Source organism: Camelus ferus, chromosome 29 (genome assembly GCF_009834535.1).
Source record: "Camelus ferus isolate YT-003-E chromosome 29, BCGSAC_Cfer_1.0, whole genome shotgun sequence".
NCBI classification, from domain to species: Eukaryota; Metazoa; Chordata; class Mammalia; order Artiodactyla; family Camelidae; genus Camelus; species Camelus ferus.
Window position 1 is genome coordinate 674,342 of NC_045724.1, and position 23,732 is coordinate 698,073.

The window sequence follows — 23,732 nt, forward strand, 5'->3', positions numbered from 1 at the left end:
ACTGCTTAGTCACTGTACCTAAAAAGGGCCGGTGATAGAAAGTGGTGGCAGCCTTGTTAATCACAGCTAAGTCAGGCAGCATCTCTTTAAACCTTACGGACTTCTGTTTCACGTGTTAAAATTACTACCACTCGTCATGGCTCTCAGGGGTATCGCGGTGTGCTGCTTTCCTCCCCGGCACTGTGTCAGTCAAGCTTTTGGGGTCTCTATTACAATGCGACTGAAGACTACCTGGTCCCCATATGCTGTGGGCTGTACGAACTCTTGAGCGGGGTCCTTCTTATCCTGCCTGACGCCATGCTGGAAGACGTGATGGACAAGCTCATTCAAGCAGACACGTTCTTAGTCCTCGTTTACCACCCGTCACCTGCCATACAGCGAGGAGTTATTAAAGTAAGGGCAGCTCCTAAATATGTTGTTTTAATTTGGAAAAATAAATACATGTGTAACTTAAAATTTGGATATACATATTACAATAGACCTAAAGCTTTTTTATTCTTAACCCTAATGAGCTGATACAGTTTGTTACCTTTTACTCATGTTTTTATATGGAATACCATCCAATGTTAAGCTCTCCTCCATATATTGATTCAGATCAACGTGTTATTTTGTTTTTTTTTAATTACCGAACCATATACTTAATTTTTTATTATTATTTATCTAATGGAGGGACTGGGGATTGAACCCAGGACCTCGTGCATGCTAAGCATGTGCTCTACTACTGAGCTATACCTACCCCTCAACTTGTGTCAATGTGTTTTTTGAGTCTACTGATTACAAGGAACACATAGTTCATTAAGAACCTCTCCTGCAGTGTAGTGTCATCAAATCTTAGACGTTTACTTCAGGTTTCAGCCCCGATATCACCTTCTCAAAGAGGCTTTCCCTGACCATCTCTCAGAAGGGCTTCCTTCTGGCCCTGCTCCTCGTTTATTCTGTAGTAGCATCCTAGCCATGTCTTGTAATTATCTTTTAAATTGTATACTTGTTATTTTAATCTCCCACACTGAAATATAAACTCTGAGATAAGAATCTTGTGTCTAATATATAAAAGGTCCTAAGTATATTATTGAATGAATAAATGTTTAATATGAATAGTTTTCATTAGAAAATGACATAATATTGAAATGGCCTTTTAAAGATTCTCATTTTCTAGTTTGTCTTGATGTAGGGTATTGTTTAATCCCTTGCAGTTCAACCCGGTATTTACTTAGCTTCCATGTCATCATGCAAAACACCGGGCTTGTTGCTATGTGGGATATAAAGGGAAATAATATAAGCCCCTGCATTCAAGCGTTTATAGTCTAATGGGGGAGGGAGACATGTACCCAGCTAAGTAAAATGTAAGGGCTTCTGTGACGAGTGCTTCGGTGGCAGTATTAACAGAGAAGCATAGGAGCGTAGGGAAAGCAGTTCATTCTCATGGGGGAACCAGGGACGGATTCATGTACAAGGTGTATTTTTGTTTAATGCTGTGAACTTAGAAAGCTTTTTAAGTAGGGCAGTAAATGGATGTGTGTTTTGGGAACAGGAGTCTGTCACCAGTGTGAGAGGGTGATGGCAGGGAGAGAGACGTGGAAGTTTTCAATCTCGGCTAGCACAGAAGTGATGCCTTCCTGACCCGGGAGGCGGGGAGTCAAAGCACAGGTGGAGTTGAGAGACGTTAACTGGGGTGGAGGAGAGATGCCTTCGTAGTTACATGCGGGAAATCAGGACGAGGAGAGCCAGAAGCCAGGCTGGACTTACAGTCTAGGAGCCCAGCGCTCCTGTGTCTGAGATCAGAGCCACGGAAGCAGTGAGTCTGGAAGGGAAAACGGTTACTTCGGTTGTACCCGTGCTGCATTTCAGATGCTGAGGAAGGGTGGAAATGTAGGCCTAGGCCCGGGATAGACAGTCTGCCAGAAGTCTGAAAACCAGACGTCTAGGATATACATATGTTTTCAGAGAAAGCGTAATACAGTGTTGACTGATTTTTCTTGCTTCAGAATCAAAGTTAGGCACAAATATTCTACTGTACTTGACCAAGACTGCCAGTCTACTAGGTGTCCATGCTCAGCTAAAAAGCTGGTTTTACCTCACAGGTGTGCCAAGAGCTCCAGGACCATTGTCGTCAGCGTTCCGGCGTAGTCAGGGACAAGGTTTATTTCTGTTTTGTTGTGGAGGTGGCATTTCCTTTGAGCTTTCTATGTTCTAAATGAAATTCAACAGTAATTTCCAACTACAAGTGTAATACAGTGTCTATAATTTGTTTACGTCATACAAAATTTTCATACATTATCTAAGTTGTCTTAATTTTTTTCCTTAGCTACTGGATGCATATTTTAATAGAGCATCTAAGGAACAAAAAGATAAATTGCTGAAGAATCGTGGCTTTTCCTTGCTAGCAGACCAGTTGAATCTTCATCAGGGAACTCAGGAATTGTTAGAATGCTTCATCGAAGTGTTCTTTGGCCGACGCATTGGCCTTGATAAAGAGTAAGTGGGTCCTTCCATGCATCATAATTCGGGATCCGTTGTCTTAAATGTAAAATTTATTAAACTGACTTCTAACAAAATTATTTGGTCACTTTAAGAAAAAATCTGCTAAAAGTCATTTTCTAGGTGAATCAATGTATTATTTTCCATTTGATATTCTTTCTAATATAACTTCTTCCTTTGCATTTCATTCACTAGCTAGGAACTAGAAAGAAATAAGTGAAAGAAAGTAATAGTTAAGATTTGGCATATGGGGAGAAAGGGGGTGGGAAGGGGTAAATTGGGAGTTTGGGATTTGCAGATACGAACTACTAGATATAAAATAGATAAACAACAAGGTCCTACTGAACAGCACAGGGAACTATACTCAATATCTTGTAGAAACCTATACTGTAAAAGAATATGGAAGTGTATGTATGTATATGTATGACTGAAACATGATGCTGTACACCAGAAATTGACACAACATTGTAAACTGACTATACTTCAATTAAAAATTTTTGATTTAATTAAAAAAATTTGTCATATACAGCTAATCTGAGAAGGTTAACTGAAAAGAAATGTGACCCCTGTATGCTCAGCAGCAGATTCCATGAGTGGCTCCAGGGAAGCTCCTCACTCTGGTCAGAGCCTCAGGTTACAGGAGAAGAGCCCGTGCCTCCCCTGGGATTCTGGCGCACTGGTGACTGAGCTTTGACCCTGGTGTGATGCTGAAGGATTGGCCAATAAGTACAGAAAATGAAGAATAGTTTTCTCCCAAACCAAAAGTTAGGCAGAAAAGTTAAACTATTATTTCTGTCTATGATGGAGAGAAATGTGTGTCTTTTTATTATTATTAAGTGTCTCCTGCTTATTTGTAAGTGGGCAGCTCCGGCCGTGATCAGTTGACTTGTTACCTGCAGCAGTGACACTTTTCATCCACGTACAGCTGTTGCCTCTTTCAAAGCAGCTCTGTATTATCTCATGCGATTCTCACAACAGCCTCAAGAAGAAGGTAGAGCGCTTATCAGCAAACATACTGACAGATGAGGGAAATGAGGTATCAAACACTTGAATGATTTGTTTTTCTCTGCACCTGTCATGTTGACCCCTAAAGCAGTTCTTTGGACACCTAAGGGGTTCATGGACAAATTAAAGTGAGTCAATTAAAACCACGAAATTATATGCATGTTTCATTTGAATATTGGTGTATTCAACTTGGGACAGTTTTAGCAACACCTTTTATCTTATTATTGGAAGGGTCTGTGAGCTAAAAAAAGGTTAAGAATCCTTCTACCCTAACTTATGTTTCATAGCTTCAAAATCAGGTCAGCCAAGCGGCCCATATCGCAATCAGTTTTCTTTATTTCATGGTTAATTGTTCCTAATGTGGTTTTCACTGTGTGTTATTTATTATAGGTTTGATCTGGAAGATGTGAAAAACATAGAGCTTTTTCAGAAGTGGTCCGTCATCCCTGTGCTGGGGCTGATAGAGACCTCCTTGTGACAACGTGCTCTTACATAACGCTCTCCTGCTGCTTCTGCAAACCCTAAATTCTTGCTCCAAGGTGGCGGATATGCTGCTGGATAACGGGCTCCTATATGTGTTATGTAAGACGGTGGCAGCCCTGAACTTGTTAGAGAAGCAGTAAGTTCTTCGTCATTATTGAAAACTACTTCTGATGAAAACTTTGGAAAGGGGAAAGCTTTAGTAGGTTACATGAAAGCGTCTGACATGTCAGAAAACTCAGAGAATTTCTTTCCTCCAAAACTGATTGAATTAAATTAAATTGAATGAGGGGGGCCTGTTTTCTACCGTTTTCAATTAGGTTTTTTAAAAAGGTGTTTATATGATGTACTTTTAGGTATTTAGGACCTAAAGACAAGCTGAAATGTATTTACCAGGCTCCCACTGTAGTCTTATAAAAATGACCTCCTCCATCAGGAGCAGGAGACTGAGGGTGAAGAGACCCAGTGGCTTGCTGATGATCACGCAGCTGGCAGAGACCTGGAGACTGAGTCTGCCTCACCGCAGAGGCCTGTGCTCTGAAGTCACGGTGCTGCCCACGTTCAGCCCACGTGTCCTGTTGCCATAAATTAATTTCTAGTGAGCAAAGTACATCAGCAAAGGCTGCCCTCCAAATTGATTAACAGCTTTATAAAATATGTTAGGAGATTAATATTTTTATTTGAATATTGTGCCTTTAGTGTCTGCATTTATGATGTACAGCATAGCATTCTTACTGGCATATTGTTAAGACACAAATCTCCAGAAGCATCATCTTACTGCGCATTAAAGCATTAAATGTTTAATACATTTCTGCAGAGAAGACGGATTCTTGGTAATTCTCTGGGCCAAGGAGGCTCTCTGGGTACAAGAGAGGACTCCTTGTACTTATCTCAGTTTAATTTTTATTGGACACCTGTTTTATTTAGGATCCGGGTGCTAGGCATATGAGAAATACAAAGAAGTGCAAAGTGTTGTTTTTCCTCCAAACGTTTAGTCTTGATTACAGCACAGGGCATGAAGCTGGCAGAACTTAGGAGGAGTGCTGCAGGCTGCTCCTAAAAGCAGTTTGTTGCTGTTGCTGTTTTAAATAAATTGTACTTACTCAATGTCCCTGTGTGCTGCTCTGCTAATTGGCACAAAGCAGTTACCATTTCTAACTCTTGCTTGATTTTTTTTAATTGAGTTATAGTCAGTTTACAATGTTGTGTCAAATTCCAGTGTAGAGCACAATTTTTCAGTTATACATGAACACACATATATTCATTGTCACATTCTTTTTCGCTGTGAGCTACCACAAGATCTTGAATGTATTTCCCTGTGCTATACAGTATAATCTTGTTTATCTGTTCTGCGTGTGACTGTCAGTATCTACAAATTTCAAATTCCCACTTCTTGCTTGATTTTGAAAAAGTAAATGGAGAGGCTTAATTTCACACACTGAAGTAGTAAATAAGGTTAAAAGTTGAGGGACAGAAGTAACTAATTCATATTTATTAGGTATTTATAAGTGATTAATATATGTTCAAATCTCACTTAATCCTTAAAATAACTATAATTTGTGTAAGTAAAACTCGGAGAGGTTGAGTCAAAGTCACCATCCCTGAGAAGGCTTCTCAGAACATCCCTGTTGGTGCCCCTAGAATCTTCCTGTTCAGGGTGGCGAGGATGCCTGTGCACTCCCTCAGTGTCTTGTGTTCACCTCTTGTTACTCTTACGCCGTTTACCGTTCACAGTCACCTGGTCACCTGTCGGGCCCTCTGCAAGCCGGGCTGTGACAAGAGTCAACTGTGTCGTCTCATGTCTGCTCCTGGCGTGAGGGTCAGGTGACCCGCCATTGAGTACGCAGGATGCACACCGAGGGAGTGCAAGGGGGAGCCAGTGCTGGTGGGCAGGAGTTTAGACCAGTTCTTTTTGCCTTACGTTATCTGTCCTTTTTCTGTAGCATTCCTTCGAATGAACACAGACTGCTGGCTTGTAACATACAGCAGCTCCTCATAGCGGTTACAGTCCACGCTTGCAGTTCCTCGGGCTCACAGTATTTAAGAGTTATTGAAGACCTCATTGTACTGCTTGGATATCTTCAAAATAGCAAAAACAAGAGGACACAAAGTAAGATTTAATTTTGATGGATTTGGCAGGGTGGGGTGGGGGGAGTTGTATAACAGCCAAAAATGTTATTATTAGAACTTAATCCTCTTTCTCCGGCTTCTGGGTAGAGAGCGGATTAGAGAGAGAAACTGTTTTACTGAAAGTTCATCCTGAACTTTGTTTACCAGCTTTGAAAAGAAGCCTTAAGTGGCAAAAATAAGAAAGTGATTCCTTGATGTAATTAGTAGCTGGCAACACATTATTCAGAGAAGCTGCTGATTTTTCTTACAAGTAGAATCAAAAGACATATGCTGAATAATAATACCCTTTAGTTTTCTTTAATGGCAAATATTAAAGTGAATATGGGGCAGAAAAATGTGAGGATTTTTGGTTAAATATTTGCCTCATATGTTAAAAAGCCTGTTCTTTGAAACAATTACATAAAATGAAATCAATTTGTGAGCTAGTTTTTTCCATTGAATTTTTTGTAGTGATCATTTGGAAATTTGCTTTAGAATTGTTTTTAAGAACAGTTAAATGTTTATTACCATCAAGGACCCATGTTGATCAAATTTTTTAAAATTTATGTCTAGTAATAAACTATTGACAGTTTAGATATTGCATAAATATTAAAATCAATTCAGTAAAAAAAAATTAACAACCACATAGCTTGAAAACATTCTAGGGTCTTCTGTTCCTAGATATGGCTGTCGCACTGCAGTTTAGAGTTCTCCAGGCAGCCATGGAGTTTATAAAGACCACCGCAAACCATGACCCTGACAGCCTTACAGACTTGTGCCAGTCGCCTTCTCCCCACCATGCAGTGTTGCAGAAGTGAAGGAGCATTGCTTGTGAGCACAAAATCACATTTTAATCATCATAACTTGAAGGCAGCTCGACTCTCCTGTGTTCTGATGCCATTCGCATGTTTAAAACATTTCTTTGTTTAAAAAGTCAAACTATAAAATTTGAGATTTTCCTCCTGGAGGAGACTGTCCTGCTGCTCTCTTTTCAGTGCTCTTCTCAGTCAGCTCTCTCCTGAGCACCTGCCCTGTGCCAAGCACTGTGGTAAATGCTGAAGGTACAATGATGAAAATAAAGACGCGGGTTCTGCCATTGCAGAGACCATGAAATGGCAGAGAAATGTGGAGAGCAGGAACAGAGACCATAACAGGGCAACCTGACCCACACCTGGAGTTAGGAAGGCCTCTGCGGAAGTGAGATTTCAGCACAGGCACGAGGGGGGAGATGGGAGGTAGCCCGAGTCAGAGGAAGAGTGTTTCAGGCGGGATGAACAGCTCGTGTGCAGGCCCAGAGGCAGGAGAATGCTACACTTGCTCAGAGAACAGGAAGAAAGCCATTTAGCCAGAGCGCAGGGCTCCATGAGACAGGGAGGCTGGCTGAGGCTGCACAGGATGGCACGGACCGGTTCACGTGTGGTCAGAGAGGCTGCGTTAGTGAGTGTGGGTTTTATCCCAATGGGAAGGTGCCAAAGGTCTTTAAGTAGGCAGCGTGACATACCCAGATTTTCATTTTATACAGAGCGCTGTGGTTTCTGCATAGAGAGTGGATTGGAGGAGGGTGGGAAGGGTAGTGGGAAGTGCAGGGAGGAGGCTGCTGACATAGTGAAGGCAGAGGTGACAGTGGCTCGGGTCAGGTTAGAATGCACGTGACATTAGGGCTTGCTGTAAATTAGGACGTATCATCAAGTAATAATCACTAATATTGTTAGACTTGCTTATTTTTTCCACAAAATCCTCTCTGACCCTTATACACACAATCCAGGAATATAGCATAAATCCTGCCCCCCAAATACACATTGGCTGTATACACACATGTACATGTAAATATAGTGGATATATGTGTACTTGCACACACACGCACACACACACACACACACATCTCCAAACAGAATACTTGGTAAATTGAAGTTTAATCACCCTTACAGTCTTAAGGCCTTTTGAATCCAAATCTTTTCTCTACCTGTGTTAAACTGCTTCATTGTGTTTGGTGCTGTTCCAAATTTGAAAGCCATGTGAAACACACATCTGGAGAAAAAAGCTATTAAATATACATGGTTTCACAGGAATATGTTTAGATTTATGTGAAAGAAAAGCTTATGTAAATAAAGCTTCTGAAACATCCACATAACCCACTGCCCTGTACCTTCTTCCCTAATTTCTTGCCTGGACATACTCCCTCCTCGTGAGCGCCCCTCCTGGTGGGCCTCCCGTGCCAGGTGGAGTTCTGCCTTTCCCCAGGCCTGGCAGTCGTGCTCAGCTCCCTGTGTGCCAGAAGGCCGCTTCTGGAACACCTCTCCTTTGCAGGGTTTCTTGGATTTGGAAAAATAAGTGGAAAAGAAGTGGAAAGCAGCCTTCAGCCCTCTCTCTGAACCTCCTCCCTCTGCTTCCTGACTCCTCTCGCCCTCACCCTGGGGCTTATGCTTTTACTCTGTCTCAGGACATGCAGTCGCTCCGGGCCATAGGAGGCTTATAGACTCCTACGAGTTCTGAACTTGATAAAAGACCTTGACTCACCCAGTGCAGCTTCCCATTCCTCAGATGTACTGGGGCCTAGAACTAGACACTGCTGCTGCCCACCCCCTTGCAGCAGCTCGCCATGTCTCCAGGACCCTCCGTCTCAGGTCTCCCGAGAATTCTTCCTGCCTTGAGTACTGCCTTATTTAAACTCTGTCTTCGTGACTCCGGTTTATAAAACGGAGTGACTTCGTGACTCCATTTCACTGTGTCTTATGCTGTTGCTTGGTAATTCCTCCCATGTTGTTTTACACATGTATTTAGGGAGGACTGTGTTTTAATAGCTCGCTGTTAGTCAAAAGTTATTGTCGAAAGTGCATTGGCTTTGTGCACTTGGTGCAAAGTCCCCAGCGCTGAAGCTCTCTGCTTCTGAGCAGAGTGGTTACAAAACTCATCGGCCCACTTGTTCATGATGCTGCAGTGACTAAGCAGAGTCTGTTTCTCCATCATTTAGATGGTGAACTGTTCCTTCAAAGATTCAAAACAGGCTAGTCTCATTAGTGATAAATGTTTTTTGAGGGAAGGGGGATGTTTTCTCCTGAATAGAATCACTTAGTTTTTATTGAAAACTGCTGAGACAGGTGACATCTCCAAGCCCACCCCCTGACCCCGCACACCAGGTCCTCTGACCGTGGGCTGTGAGCCTGGGACATCGGTGGCATTGGGGCCAGGGTTTCTCTAGCAGCACTTCTGTCATATCTAGATGTAAGTTCTCACGCTCTTAGAGGCATGAGCTGCTGTGTTATCGCCAGCTCAATCTTCTCTCAGCCTGACTCCTGGGCACCATTCTGCTCAGAGCTCCGATGGAGCCTCCTACTTGGCAAACAAAGCACCGGTTCCTGCAAGTCCGTGTCTGTCTTTGATGTAGGTGTGTATGAGAGAGAGAGAATGCTGCCTTCTGGGTAGTGTCGTACCCAGCCTTCTGTCTGTAGACTGCTTGCTATTTCTAACCAGTGTGCTGTAGACACTTTTCCATGTAATATATTTTTATAATGAATGCATAATAATCTATTATGTTGATTTGCCATGATCTTCCCCTCGTTATCAATAACAAAGGGGTTTGTTTGTTTGGTTTGTTATTATTACATTGCTATAATGTAAATTCTTATATATGTATTTTTCCACTTATCTGCCTATCAATATGAAAAACTTTACATATCACCTTAGTACGCAAAGGAAGAAAGAAGTAAGCGTTAGGGCATTATTTAAAGTACTACACGTATGTTTAAACTGTCGTAAGTAATCATACATATGCGTGTGCATATGTATACAAATAGTGTTATTGACATAATTCACATGCAAATGAATTTCCTTTATATTTCAACCATTAATAGCAATACCAACTGTTAGCTTTTAATTCTTTGTATGAGACAGGCAGTGCTTCACATCCGTTATCTTACTTAATCTGCAGAACAAATCTCTTTATCCATTCATCCAGCTATCAAACATTTATTGAACATCAGCCATGTACCAGTTATTACCTTATCTGCTCTCATGGAACTTGGGTTTTACTGGAGGAAATGGTCAATAAGCCTGTAAACAAGTATATTTCCTGTAGCGTCAGATAGTGACAAATCCCCACCTGTGAGGTGGTCTGCACTTTGCCTTCTAATCCACATCTCACGTGTAAGGAAACTGAGGCTTAGAAAGCGCCATCCTTCAGGCCACGCCGGCTCAGTGTAGCTCCCAGCATGGCTGCTGGGACTGCCTCCCACTCTTTCAGGTGCCTGGCGCTGGAGGAGGCCTAACATCTCCTGGTCTGGCCTATTGCTGTGTCTCTGAATTGTGACTATCAGCTGCTTATCCAGCATGAAAGCTATCAGAGATGCAGACATTACAAGAATCTGCTTAAACTAAGGACATAGTCTGATAATATATTTCTTGAATGTGTCCCAGATATGAAGTTTTTCCTTCCCACTTCATTTTTGTCTCAGAGGTGACTCTACCCACCAAAATGTATTAACTGATAAAAAATACTGATTACCTGAAATACTGGGTAATCTGAAATGCTGTTAAAATGTGTGTGTATCTTGCAGGGTGAGTCATTACAATCTATCATAATTTAGTCATATGTTAAGTAATATTTGTAGAGGCTATTTATGGAAATTGATATATGGTTTCATAATTTTAAAAAGGTTCAATTCCAATGAAGGGCTCCATTATTCCTCATGTACCCAGTCATCATTTTGGTTCCTATGGTCAACTTTTGATGCCCTTCTCCTTCAGTCTGTTACACCAAAACTCAGTCCCCTCCATCTCTCCTGCATCCAAGACCTGTTGGTGCCTCCCGGCGCAGGTGCAGTCATGGTGCCGGAGCAGCAGGCCCTACCTCCCCACCTGAGGACACGGTTCTCAGGGAATGCCTTTGTGGGACTGAATTCACAGGGTGCCTATGTACCAAATCATTTTAATAATAAATTTCTGGAATGATACTTTCCTTTCTGACCTCTTCACTTTCATTTGACTGATTTCTACTCTGTCACTTATACACTTTTCAAAACTACTCTACAAAATTCAACAATGTCAATTACCCAGAAGGAGTAATGTTCTTACTAAAACATGATGTGCCTTAAAATCTGTTGATTATTTTGGAATACAAGGAAGTGAAACAGTATTTGAAAATATTTTGTCAGAACATTAGGAACTATATACATGTACCCTTCTAAATCTTTTGAGTTTTTCAGAAGATTAAAGTTTTGCCAAATGATATCCATCCTATGAAGCTGTGTCACAAGCTTCAACATTCCTGTCTGGACTTGGAAATCAGAAGTACTGTTGCACTTCTTCATAGAGGGAGAAACATCACTTTCTCTCAATCACTCTCTTTCCTTTGTATAAATCACCTCTTCTTTTCATGGTCTGATAATCAAAAAGTTACAGCAAAAATAGTTTCCTTCATCCTTCTTAAGTCTGGCGTTTGATGTTTTAATTCATATTCTTGAAGGTCCTCGAAAATTTCCCCTGCGCAAACTGACTCTTCTGATGAAAATGCGCTCGGTAGCAAGTGATGAACTTCGTATGATGATGCAACGGAGGATGAGCCAGGAGAACCCGGTCCAGGCAACCGAGACGGAGCTTGCTCAGAGGCTGCAGAGGCTCACCATTTTAGCAGTTAACAGGATAATTTACCAAGGTAGGACTAGAGAATAAATATGTTCTTGCTCAGGTATTACATTAAAAGAGAAATAATTTAAGAAAGAGCTGACTAGGTTTCAAATTTTTAAACAGCATTATATTTTTATTCTTAGCATACACACTATTACAAGAGTATTTTTATTAGGAACTAATAGCCATGAATAAAATTCTGCTTTTTAATGTGTTAAATGCTAGATTGAGCATTGAGTTTGAAACAGTACAGCACCTCTGGTATATTTTTTAAGCTTTTATTGAGATAATCATAGATTCACATGCAATTATTAGGAAGTATTACAGAGAGATTCCATGTACCCTGTATCCAGTTTCCCCCAATGGATCATGCAGAACTATGGTCCAATATCACCACAGGGATATTGACACTGATACTGTTGAGAAAAAGAGCATCCCATAGCCACAGGGATCCTTATGTTACCTCTTACAGCCACACCCACTTCCCGCCCACCCCACCCCCGAGTCCCTGGCAACCATACATCTGATTGCCATTTCTGTATTTTCGTCATGTCAAGAATGTTAATAAGTGGAATCATACAGTACATGGCCTTTTAGGACTGGCCTTTTACACTAAGCACAGTTCTCTGCAGAGTCATCCCCGTTCTTGTGTGTGTCAATATTTTGTTCCTTTCTGGCTTTGGTGACTAGTCTTCCATGGTGTGGAGATACCACAGTTTAGCCATTTGCCTGTCAAAAGATGATCTGGGTGTTTTTCCAGTTATGGGCTATTACAAATAAACTAGCTGCTATAAAAATTCATATGAAAGTTTTTGTGTGAACATAGGTCTTTGCTCTTCTGGGATAAATTCAAGAAGTGCAGTTTCTGAATTGTATCATAGTTGTGTGTTTTGTTCTTGTTAAGAAACTGCCAAACTTTTCCAGAGTGGCAGTGTAATTTTACATTCTTGCTGGCAATGTATGAGTGACCCAGTTTTCTTCACATCTTCACCAATATTTGGAATTCTCACTATTTTAAATTTTAGCCATTCTGATAGTGTAGGGATAGACCATTGTGTTTTTAATTTGTGTTTCTGTAGTAGCTAGTGATTTATATATTTATGTGTAAAATTTAATATCTACCACAACCACTAAAAAGCTGTACAAAGAAATACACTCAAGAGGGGGAGGGTAGAGCTCAGTGGTAGAGTGCATGCCCAGCATGCATGAGGTCCTGGGTTCCATCCCCAGTCCCTCCGTTAAAAAAAATAAATAAACCGAATTACTTGTCATCCCCCCGCCAAAAAAGAAATATACTCAAAAGTGCTACAGATAAGTCAAAATTCTAAAAAATGTTCAAATGACCCTAAGAAGGCAGGAAAAAGTAAAAGATACATAAAAGTTGATCACTAGAAAAATGTAATACATCCAAGGTTTTTTGTTTTTTCTTTTAACTTTTCTAATTTATATTTGGGGCAAACAGGCTAAACTATGAAATTGAACCATTTTTGTTTTGTCTTTTTGGGGGGGATAGTTAAGCTTATTTATTTATTTATTCATCTGTCAGAGGTGCTGGGGATTGAACCCAGGACCTCATGCATGCTAAGCACATGCTCTACCTCTGAGCTACATCCTCCCCTGAAATTGAACCATTTGTATCACATGCACAGCATTTAACGGGCTAGCGTGTGCGGTGAAACAGGTCTGCACGTCCATCAAATGTAAGTATCACACGATTTTTGCGTTTAATTTGTAGAAGAACCTCATGACTTTGTTTTGCAGTTTAATTCATCCTCATTAGGAAAATCAATCTTTAATTTAGAATTGCATGACTTATGTTAAATGTCTACGTTGCTTTAGGTGAATTCTCTTGCTCTAGTGTATTGTAGTTTCTACATCTAATGCACCTACCACACATTAACAGTGTGATAACTGAATTAGTAGTTACATAGAATATTTTTTACCAGCATCATTACCATTTATGATGACTAGGTACTGGTGATTTGACTGAATTTTTATTTTTTTATTTTAATTTAGAGTTTAATCCAGACATTATCGACATTTTAAGTACTCCAGAAAATGCTGCTCAAAGCCAGACCTCAGTTTCCGAGACTGAAATTTCTGAAGAAAATATTCATCATGAACAGCAGCCTTCTGCTGTCCACCCGTTTCAGAAAGAGATGTTCACCTATCTGGTAGAAGCATTCAAAACATCTATGGTAAGTAAACTAATCACATGGAAGTGCTCATTCACACAGAAGGAGCAGAGGTTCTGTGTGCATCATGTTTTCAAAATCATTTTTCTACTCTTTCACACAGTTTCCTGAAACTCAGACAACTTGAATTTTAATAATGGAGTAAAATATGTTGCTACCTTACCTTTTCCAAAAGGGCTCACTTCATGCAGTGAGTTTTTACGGCTTTACCCAAAAGCCATTTTCTAATGCTGTAATTTAGTAACTCAGATCAGCATCAGAAAGGAGTAGGAATTCGATGGTTAATCTGAGAGTTTAAACTAATAACCTGTTTTTAAAAGACTTTATTTAAAGCTACTTACTCTAGAATTATTATTGTTATTATGAATAATTATAAAGTTTAGATCTTGGCTTAAACTTACCCAGCTTCTTCAGGTTTTCACAGAGAGCACTGACAATTGTCAGGCTCCATTTTCCCTCCACCCCCCTAGGTCTCCGTGGGCCATGCACAGCTGGCCGCAGGGACAGTTTGTCAGCAGGCTCCGTGGAGACCAGAGGCAGCTCTGCTTCCAGCAGAACTCATCGGTCATGACTGGGCCAGGCTCTGACCTAAGCTCGATGTTGTCTGTAGGTTCCACTTAGAACCGAATCACTCACGCAGGGTCCTTAGGACTAGGAGTGACTGGAGAGCCATTTCCAAAACTCAGAATAAGCTCTAAAGTGTACTGATCCGGGTTTTAAACCAGATACAGGATATCTGATCAGGGTTGGATTAGTTTCAGTGGGGCTGTATTTGAAGCAGCTTACTTGGTTATTTGCTGGGGATGTTGATAGTCAGTTTACATGCAGTTCTTAATTTGTGACAGTTATGCTCAATATTTTAGTCCTAATTCGGATCTTTATTATGGCTCCTTTCTCTTTTATATTGCAAAATCGATGTAGGCTTAGCTACTATTATTTTTGATGGTTTTTTTCTTTCTTTCTTTCTTTTTAGTTTAAAATTTCCAAGCCCTAAGTAATTTTGTTAAGTGACTTAGGACTTCAGCTTCTTTATCTATTCTTTTTTTTTCACTTGTGGCAAAATATAGGTAACATAAAATTTACTATTTTAACTGTTTTTAAGTATATAAATCAGCAGTGTTAAGTATATTCACGTTGTTGTGCAACCACAACCAGTATCCATCTCCAGAACTTTTTCCATTATCCCAAACTGACACTCTGTACTCATTTAACCTAAGTCCCCATCAGCCTCTCCCCCAGTCCCTGATAATCACTGTTGTACTTTCTGTCTCTATGAATTTGACTCTCTGGATACCTCTTGTAAGTTATTACACAATATTTAATATATTATTTATCCTTTTTGTGTGTGGCTTATTTCATTGTTCATTTCAGTGTAATGTTTTCAAGTTCATCCATTCTGAAGCATGAACTACCAGAACTTCATTTCTTTTCAAGGCTGAACAATATTCTATTCTATGTATATACCACATTTTGTTTATCCATTCCTCCAGCAGTGGATATTTGGATTGTTTCTATCTTTTGGCTATTTTGAACAATGCTGCTGTAAATAAACATCGATGTATGTCTGCCTCTTTTAAACTCCCATTTGTGTGGATGTATATGTCTTTCAAATTTCAAAAATTCTAGAATAAAACATATTCCTTGATTTTTAGGGCTGTGTTGAGGTTAGTTTATTGTTACTTAAGACGTTTGATCCTAATTCATTCCTGTTTTGATTTAAGGGTTCAAGTAAAACCAGTGGTCCCAGACAGCAGTGGGCTAAACTCCTGGGCTCCTGCAAGGAGACCTTCCGAGTACAGCTTGGGAGGCTGCTGTTGCTTATCTTGTCGCCAGCTCACCCCTCGCAAGAGAGAAAACAAATTTTTGGAATAGTTTGTGAACCAAATCATCAGGAAATTCTACGAGACTCTTAGTCCATCCCTGCAAGTAAGTATCAGTGCCTCATAAGGAAAAACTACTGGTCAGACACAAATCTGTGCAAAACGGGGACTGAAATTAAACTGCTTTTTCTTGCCAAATGCCTTACCAGACAAATGTTTTCTGAAGTGTTTCTTTACCAGACTCAGTTTGACCTCTCTGTTTATTTCCCATTCCTTTTCCCAGTAAGAAGTTCTACATCTGAGTTGGTGTAAGATCCTTTGTAATTTGTTCCTAAATCTTGAAGTGTTTTCTTTAAGAGCTGTTGGGAGACTGTTTTAAGCAGTATATTATCCATGAAACATCTATCCTGAGTAGCTTAAACAGCAGTACATGTAACATATTTCAAAAATGTTTACAGTAAGTTAATACAGAAAAATATGTGTTGATCATTGGGAATGATAAAACCAAAATACTTAAAGAATTACAGAGTCTATAAATCCTATCACTTAATGAGTAATAGGTGGCGGATTTAAATGATACAACCAGTTTAGACAGCTGTTTAGCAGTTTCTTATAAAATTAAACATACCCCTAACCTGTGACCCTAAAATTCCATTTTTGGGTATTTACCTAAGAGAAATTAAAACATATGGCCATGAAAAGATTAGTACAAGAATATCCATGATAGACTTTTTACTAACAGCCAAAAACTGGAAATGACCTGAATGACTGTCAGTGGGACAATGTATAACTAAGTTGTGATGTATTTACACAGTGGACTATTACACAGCAATAAAAAGGAACAGACTACTGCTACACCTGCCAGTAAGGGTGAAGCTCAGAATCATGGTGTTGGCAAAAGGGACAGCCAAACAAAGGGTACATGTTGTGTGATTCCAGTCACAGGAAGCCCGAGGACAGGCAAAGTGAAGATGTGGTCAGAGAATTCAGGACAGGAGCTGTCCCTGTGAGGAGTGGGGGCAGTAAGAAGGGGAGCTGACCAGAAAAGGGGGCACAGAGAGACTTCACGGGGTGATAAAAATGTGCTATGTCTTACTCTGGGTGGTGGTTACATGGGTGTATGCAGTTGTCAAAACTCATAGAAATGAACACTTTAACATCTGTGTGCTGTACTGAATGTAAGTTACACCCCTGTAAATAAAGTACTAAATGATGCAGAAGGAAGGACAGATAGCCCTTTTATATCCCCAGGAAACTCAGATAGATCGTATTAGGAACCAAAAGGTGATAGTTTTAAAGTAGTACTTTTAGGTGCTCTTTCCAATATTAAGATTCTCTCCAGTGGGCTGAGGGCATTGTCTTCCCTTTCCCAGGGCAGGAGCATGTCTCGCCCCATAGCTTCCTTCTGTGGGCAGTTCAAAGAGGTGTTCTTTCATTGCTTTATACTCAGCAAAGCTGCCATCCTTCAAAAACCAACCCCAATGTTTGCAGCCTCTTGCCCTCCCAGCTACCCTCTCCACCTGTCCATCTCCATCTGCTTTCGGCTGGAAGCATCAGAACTGTGGGTGACTCTTGTCTCTGGAGTCCACGTCATCCCTAAGGCCAGTCATTTGTCCGGCCCCGTCGTCTCCTGCAGTCTGCCCACCTGTCCTCATTCAGACTTTCAGCCCTTGTGCTCAGATCACTGCACCTCCTCCACTCCACCTCAAGACCAGATTACTGTGTCCGATTTTCTTAAGTATATTCTGGCAGCAAACTTACCTAAACCTTGGGAGAAATCAGAGAAGAAAACCGCACATGACTATTACCCAGCTTTAATTTTTCTTTGTGGTGTTTTGAAACAAATGTCAAGTAGCAAATCATTCTACCTGTAAATACTTCAGTATGTACCTCTGACTGACAGGACTTTTTTTAAACTTATGATAGTCAGTGATGGTAATATAATTCCTTGTGATCATCTAATCCCCACTGTTTAAATTTTCCCAATTTTCTCATAATTGTTTTAATAGTTCTCTTGATTCTGGATCCAGACAAGGCCCATGCACTGCTGTGTGTGGTGTGTGCTACGTCTTCTTAACCCTGACATCCTCCCCAACCACTTTTTTTTTTAATGTCCTTTATTTGTTGGTGAAACTGGGCCCTTTGTTCTGTAGAACTTCCCACACTCTGGATCTGGCTGATTGCATTCCTGTGGCTCTAGTTCTAGAGGCTGGACTAGGTCCCAGTTTTTGATTTCATGATCAGCTGAGGGGTGCTTTGCACTTTCCGTGACATCATGGCGGGAGGCAGAGCATGTCTGGCTGCTTGCTTTTGTGGCATCAGCCTGATTCAACCATTATAGAGCTCGCCCTCAGTCTCTCACCTAATAGCTGTAGCAGCCAAGATGCACGTTTTCATTAGGAGACGCCAAGTAGTGATTTCTCCATGTTTCTCGTTCCACCAGCGTCTGTCAGCTCCGATTCTCCTGCAGGGAAGGCCGCTCCCTTCTTGGTTATTTGGCTGCCCCGCAGTGTGGTCTGCGCAGGAAAGGCAAGTTGATGCTGTGTCTTCTCCTCTGTTTATTTTTAGAATAATGAGTTAGTGCCCTGGCATCCTCTAATTTTTGTATTTGTTTTCATTTTTGAGGTGTGGGCACAAACTCAGGTATTTTTTTTATAAATGTTGTGAATAGTTTCAAACCGTTGCAGTTGTTTTTCTGACAGATTCAGATTAACACCTCTGTAGATTCAAGTTGTTACCACCTGTTAACATGACCTTTTAAATTTTTAGCAAGTCGATATTATTAACTTCTTTCTTTTCTGGAGCAGAAGAATGTCCCAGGCTCATCTTGGACATTTCCTTCCCCAGAGGGGCCCCAAACCTTGCCCCCAAGAAGTCCCTGTTCCCTTGTATGGAGATGATAGCATGTAGAGACCACAAATCCTGGGTTAGGCATGTCCGTTTCTGTTGGGCTGCCGTTTCTGCTCAGCCTTTTTAGGGGACAAAGCTAGGGATTGTTTTTTAGAAAAATAAACAAACCATGAGTTCATACTGTTACTTTCACTTTTTCTTGGATTTTATGTTTATATTTCTTTTTATTCATGTTGTTCGTCTTAATTCCTGATGACATTAACATAATTAATTACTTGCTTTATCTATCTATAAAACATTTTCAAAATAAGATGACAACATTATCACTTGTAACAAGCCTACTTGAATGCAGTTTAAGATTTCTCTGTGGTTCTTTTGCCCTTAGCATGCCATTATGAGTGCACCGTGAAAACACTATTGTAAGAACACTTAAAATAGCTTTCTCTATTTGGTTAGGCCACCAACTGGCTATCAGCTAACTAGTTAGGTTCTTTTTTGTTTTTGTTTTTTTCAGTTATCTTTCTGTTTTTAGAGATTCCATTGGGTTTTTAATTTGGGTTTTTTAATACTGTTTTCGATTATGTAAAATATCTGCCTGCTTCCAAAATCAAAATAATGAAACACAGATGTTCAGAGAAGTCCTGTCTTTACCTCTGTACTCTCCCCTCAGTCTTTCCCTTTCTCTGTAGGTGACCATCTTTACTGGGATTTTATTTCTTTTGGAGATATAAGCAAATCTGTGTACATACACACACACACACACACACACACACAATGTATGTATTATCTCCTTCACATGAATGAAGTGAATACACCCACTCTTGCTCACTTTACTTTCTTCAGGAAACAGCACATCTGGCGATCGTTCTGCAGAGGTGCAGAGGGGTCTTCTCATGCCTTTCACAGCTGCCTGCATGCTGTATCCCACTTGTAACCTGCCAGGTTTTTAAAGCCCCGAGCTTCTCTTCTATAAGTTCAGTCTGAGGACTCCTCCAGCTGTGTCTTTTAGGAACCCATTAGATTTCACATATAACTTAGTTTTAAAGTGCCATGTTTTGATACACATTTAATGTTCCACGTATGCTCAACCCTTGGGCATCCTGTTTAGTCTCTTTCAGCATCTCGATTCAAAATCCAAGGATATATCCAAAATAGCTGCAGATATTACGCAGGCAGTGTCTCTCTCACAAGGAATTGAGAGGAAGAAGGTGATCCGGCACATCAGAGGCATGTACAAAGTGGACCTGAGCGCCAGTGGACACTGGCAGGAGCTCATCCAGCAGCTGATGCATGACCGGGAGGCAGCGAGGGAGGGCAGCTCGGGCTGGAACCTTTATCTGCCGATGTTAATTTCATCCCAGAATAAAGATTCATAACGTTATCTCCTTAGTTTATTTCTTGTTTGATCATTTGTGATTTCTTTTATCTTGAAGAATAATCCTATGGGAATATTTTTTTAAATTCTTGGGGGAGAAAAAGTAATGAGAGGGAGAGACGTTAGTTCTTCCAGGGAGTAAAATCTACATATTAGCTTTAAATGTAAAATATGATCTTTGCAAAAGAATAATCTCTGAAACAGGATAGTTGGGAAATAGACCTTTTTCTAGTTAAGACTTTAATAATGTAGTTAAACAGATGCATCACAAATGAAAAGAGGGAAATTAAAGTATTATTCCCTTAATTTGATTAAGGTAACAGATTAGTGTGACTTTGGGGTACTAAAATACACTATACATTATACACAAAAGCAAATTCCAGATGAATGAATTAAACTCAAAAAGTTTACAAAGTAGAAGAAAACAGGATGTTTATCAACTCTGGTGGACAGATAATTTTCTAAGATCAAACATAATAGAAGAAACTATGAAGAGGAAATGAATGGATCTGAACTGTGATTTTTTCCAGTGTGTTTAACAAGTGTAACAACAAAACGTGAAAATTTATCTTCAGCAAGTATTTCAAAGGGTCAGCATTTTTATTGTTTTAAAAATTCATAAATATTTGAAAGTAAAATACTAAGATCCCAAAATTTAAATGAGCGAAAGACATGAATATACTCTTTACATAAGACAAATAGAATTAATAAACAGGTGGGAAAATAGTGACTATTGCTAGAGGTTAATTTAGTTTTTTAAAACCTTTAGATACCATGTTTTACCTTTTGTGTTACCAAAACAAAGAGAAAGAGAATTAGGTGCTAATCTCCACAGCGGGAAGAAAGGTGTCTCAGCCCTTGGTCAGAGGTTTGGTGGCATTGTACACTTTGACATTTCATGTCAGGAACCCTACAGACATTTTATTTCTAGTTCCAGTTATCCTATTTTAGTGGTTCTATCCTAAGGAAAATATTCAAAATATGGAAAGGTAGTAAACAAAGGTTTTTATCTCTGCATTATTTATGCTAGTGAGTGGATTAGAAACCACTCAAATATATAATAATAGTAATAGAGTTAAATACATTATGATGCATCCACTCAGTGTAATGTTAGCCATTTAAAATGATGACAATAAAGACTGTAAAGTGTTCAGTGAATGAAGGCAGAATATAGAAATGTCTATACGTAATAATTATAACTGCAATTTTAAATGACAGAAAATAATCACTACCAGTATTTTGATATGTTTAGGGTAATTTTTTTTCTCTTATCTATTTCTAAATATGTATTTAATAAATTTTACTGTTTCCTTTCATTTAAAATATTACTTTATTTTAAAATATTATAAGAAATGTGGTTAACTGTAAAAATGAACTAATTTTATTTTTTACATCAGATAGTAGGCAAAATGGGAAATTCATTTTTCCTTTAGTTAACCATACTAAATCCGGTAAATTGCTAAACATGTGGTAATCATGCAATATCTTTTTAAAAATTTAATAGACACCAGAAACTGGTCGCAGAGCCTGCCTCTAGGCAGGGAGCCCAGGATTCCAGAGCAGAAGGATGCTTATTCTTTATGCTATCCCTTTGACCTGTGTGTATGCAGTTCCTAGTCTCTTTGTATAAATAGTCGGGGTGGGGGTTAATTAACTAGATCATTGATGTATTTATTCAGCTTGTAGAATGATTTTTTAAAGCTTCAAGTACTTCAGATTGCCACTAAAAGCATTCTTTTCTTTTCCATCTACTATCCAACTTCATGGCAGTTGGATCCAACAGAAGGGCCAAATTGGGAGATGAGGCACTTACAGAGATGCTACTTACCCATTCCAAATAAGTACCTCCTCAAGGGTAGACAGAAATTGGAAGGTAATTGTGGCTTCTTGACTCCACACGTAAATATGGCAGATAACATTGCTCACTTCACAAAGATAAGAATGTACTTTTTCCTCAACAGATGTGGTCAAACCACCACTCTCTTACCTATTTGAAGACAAAACTCACTCTTATTTCTCTTCTACTGTAAAAGACAAAGCTGCAAGTGAGTCTATCAGGTAAATCTGAATCCGGAAGATGCCATCTCTTTCTCTGGGTGTCAGAGACTTTAAAAGTCTATTGTAGTGCTTATGTGCTGCTGATTTTGGAGCATGCTGTGGGTTTAGGAAAGATCCTAAACACAGCTCAAGAGAGGACAAGGTTGAATGGAGAGAGAGGTTTTTTTTTTTTTTTTAATTGTGACACTATGAAGTATGTTTCATAATATAGGTTTTATAATCAGACTAAAATGAGAAGTGGAGGAGCAAACAGGTCCAGTTTCCCAAAGATGCTAGTGATTTAGTGAAATCTTAAAGAAAACAGAATTTTACAAGATTTGGGCCAGGGCAGAAGGAAACCAGCATTGCCAGGACTCAAAAGTGTAAGAAAGCAAGCAGTGGAAGTGGTCAGTGTGTCGGGGATGCACATGAAAGTCAGGGAATGGGGGGAAATTAAACTGAAAAGACAGACCAAGAACTGCTTCTGCCCACCTTGGGGAAACTGGGCTCAGACTCACCCTGCAGTCCTAAACAACTGGAAACTGGAGGTGATGTGCCAAACAACACAGCCCGCATCTGTGAGCCCCGAGGAGGAGGATGCAAACTAAGTGAATCCTGCCACTGCCTCAGCTTTCTGCCTGGGGGTGCTACAAGCCACAGTGCAGAAGGGCACCCTAAGAGTAAGGAAGTCTTGCTGAGATGAGGATCTGTGGTTAGAGCTGAGGAGGCTGAGAAACTGGAATCTGGGGCACAGAGCACCCTAAGTTTGCTGCCCAAACAAAGAGAACCAAGTTCCTGTCTGTGGAGCCCTGGGAGCCTCTGGCTGAACGCTAAGTCATTTGTGCTGAAGATAAAACACCGCAGGTCCAAGCAAAGAATGTCCAGAGCTCCCAGGGGGCTGGGGTACACTTGAGCTCCAGCCAATCCAAGGGGAATACTTCACTGAACACACAGGCATCCAACTGAGACCTCAGAAGAATCATACCATAGTAAGAAGGCTAGGCTCCTCCTAAAGTAAAGGCTACAGTCCTTCAAAATAAGTATCCCAAGTATCAGACTGATTCATAACTAACTGAGCTGCCTGCCAGGACCAAGCCTACTCTTTACATCAACAAAATCTAGGCACACAACAGGCATTTACAATGTCTAGCATCCAATTAAAAATGACTAGACACGGCAAGAAATAAGAAAATGTGACCCAAAACAGTAGAAAACTCATTTGAAGGAAACAGAATAAGAAAAGAAAGAATGGAATTCACAGAGTAGCATAATAAAATACCTATTTATATAAACATGCTCAGTACGCTCAGGAGTAAAGGAAGACAACTCTAATGAGAACAATGGAAGATGATGGAACTTCTAGAGATAAACAATACAACATCTGAAATGAAACAGTTTTTTTAGATTTTATGACTTATTTTTACATTTTTCTAGTTTTATTGAGATATAATTCACAACAAACAACCCAATCAAAAAATGGGCAGAAGACCTACATCTCTCTACAGAAAACATATAGATGGCCAATAGGCACATGGGAAGATGCTTAACATTGCTAATTATTAGAGAAATGCAAATCAAAACCACAATGAGGTATCACCTCACACCAGTCAGATTGGCCATCATCAGAAAGTCTACAAATAATAACTGGCAGAGAGGGTGTGGAGGAAAGGGAACCCTCCTTTGGTGGGAATGTAAACTGGTGCAGCCACTCTGGAGGGCAATATGGAGATTCCTCAAAGAACTAAAAATAGAACCACCATA

At 40.0% G+C, this 23,732-nt stretch overlaps 3 long non-coding RNA genes across 3 annotated transcripts; 2 read left to right on the top strand and 1 right to left on the bottom strand.

Annotated features, from left to right (window-relative positions):
- The first annotated feature begins 3,802 nt into the window (after window positions 1-3,802).
- LOC116660495 lies at window positions 3,803-11,550 on the top strand. The gene is made up of 4 exons (XR_004316045.1): window positions 3,803-4,102; window positions 5,907-6,073; window positions 6,754-6,903; window positions 11,534-11,550. It is a non-coding gene; the product is annotated as an uncharacterized LOC116660495 (long non-coding RNA).
- On the bottom strand, window positions 5,948-22,212 carry LOC116660497. Its single transcript, XR_004316047.1, has 3 exons — window positions 21,763-22,212; window positions 19,389-20,022; window positions 5,948-6,042 (listed from the first exon to the last, which is right to left on the bottom strand). It is a non-coding gene; the product is annotated as an uncharacterized LOC116660497 (long non-coding RNA).
- On the top strand, window positions 11,617-18,238 carry LOC116660496. Its single transcript, XR_004316046.1, has 4 exons — window positions 11,617-11,722; window positions 13,711-13,892; window positions 15,611-15,815; window positions 18,153-18,238. It is a non-coding gene; the product is annotated as an uncharacterized LOC116660496 (long non-coding RNA).
- Window positions 22,213-23,732: the final 1,520 nt, after the last annotated feature.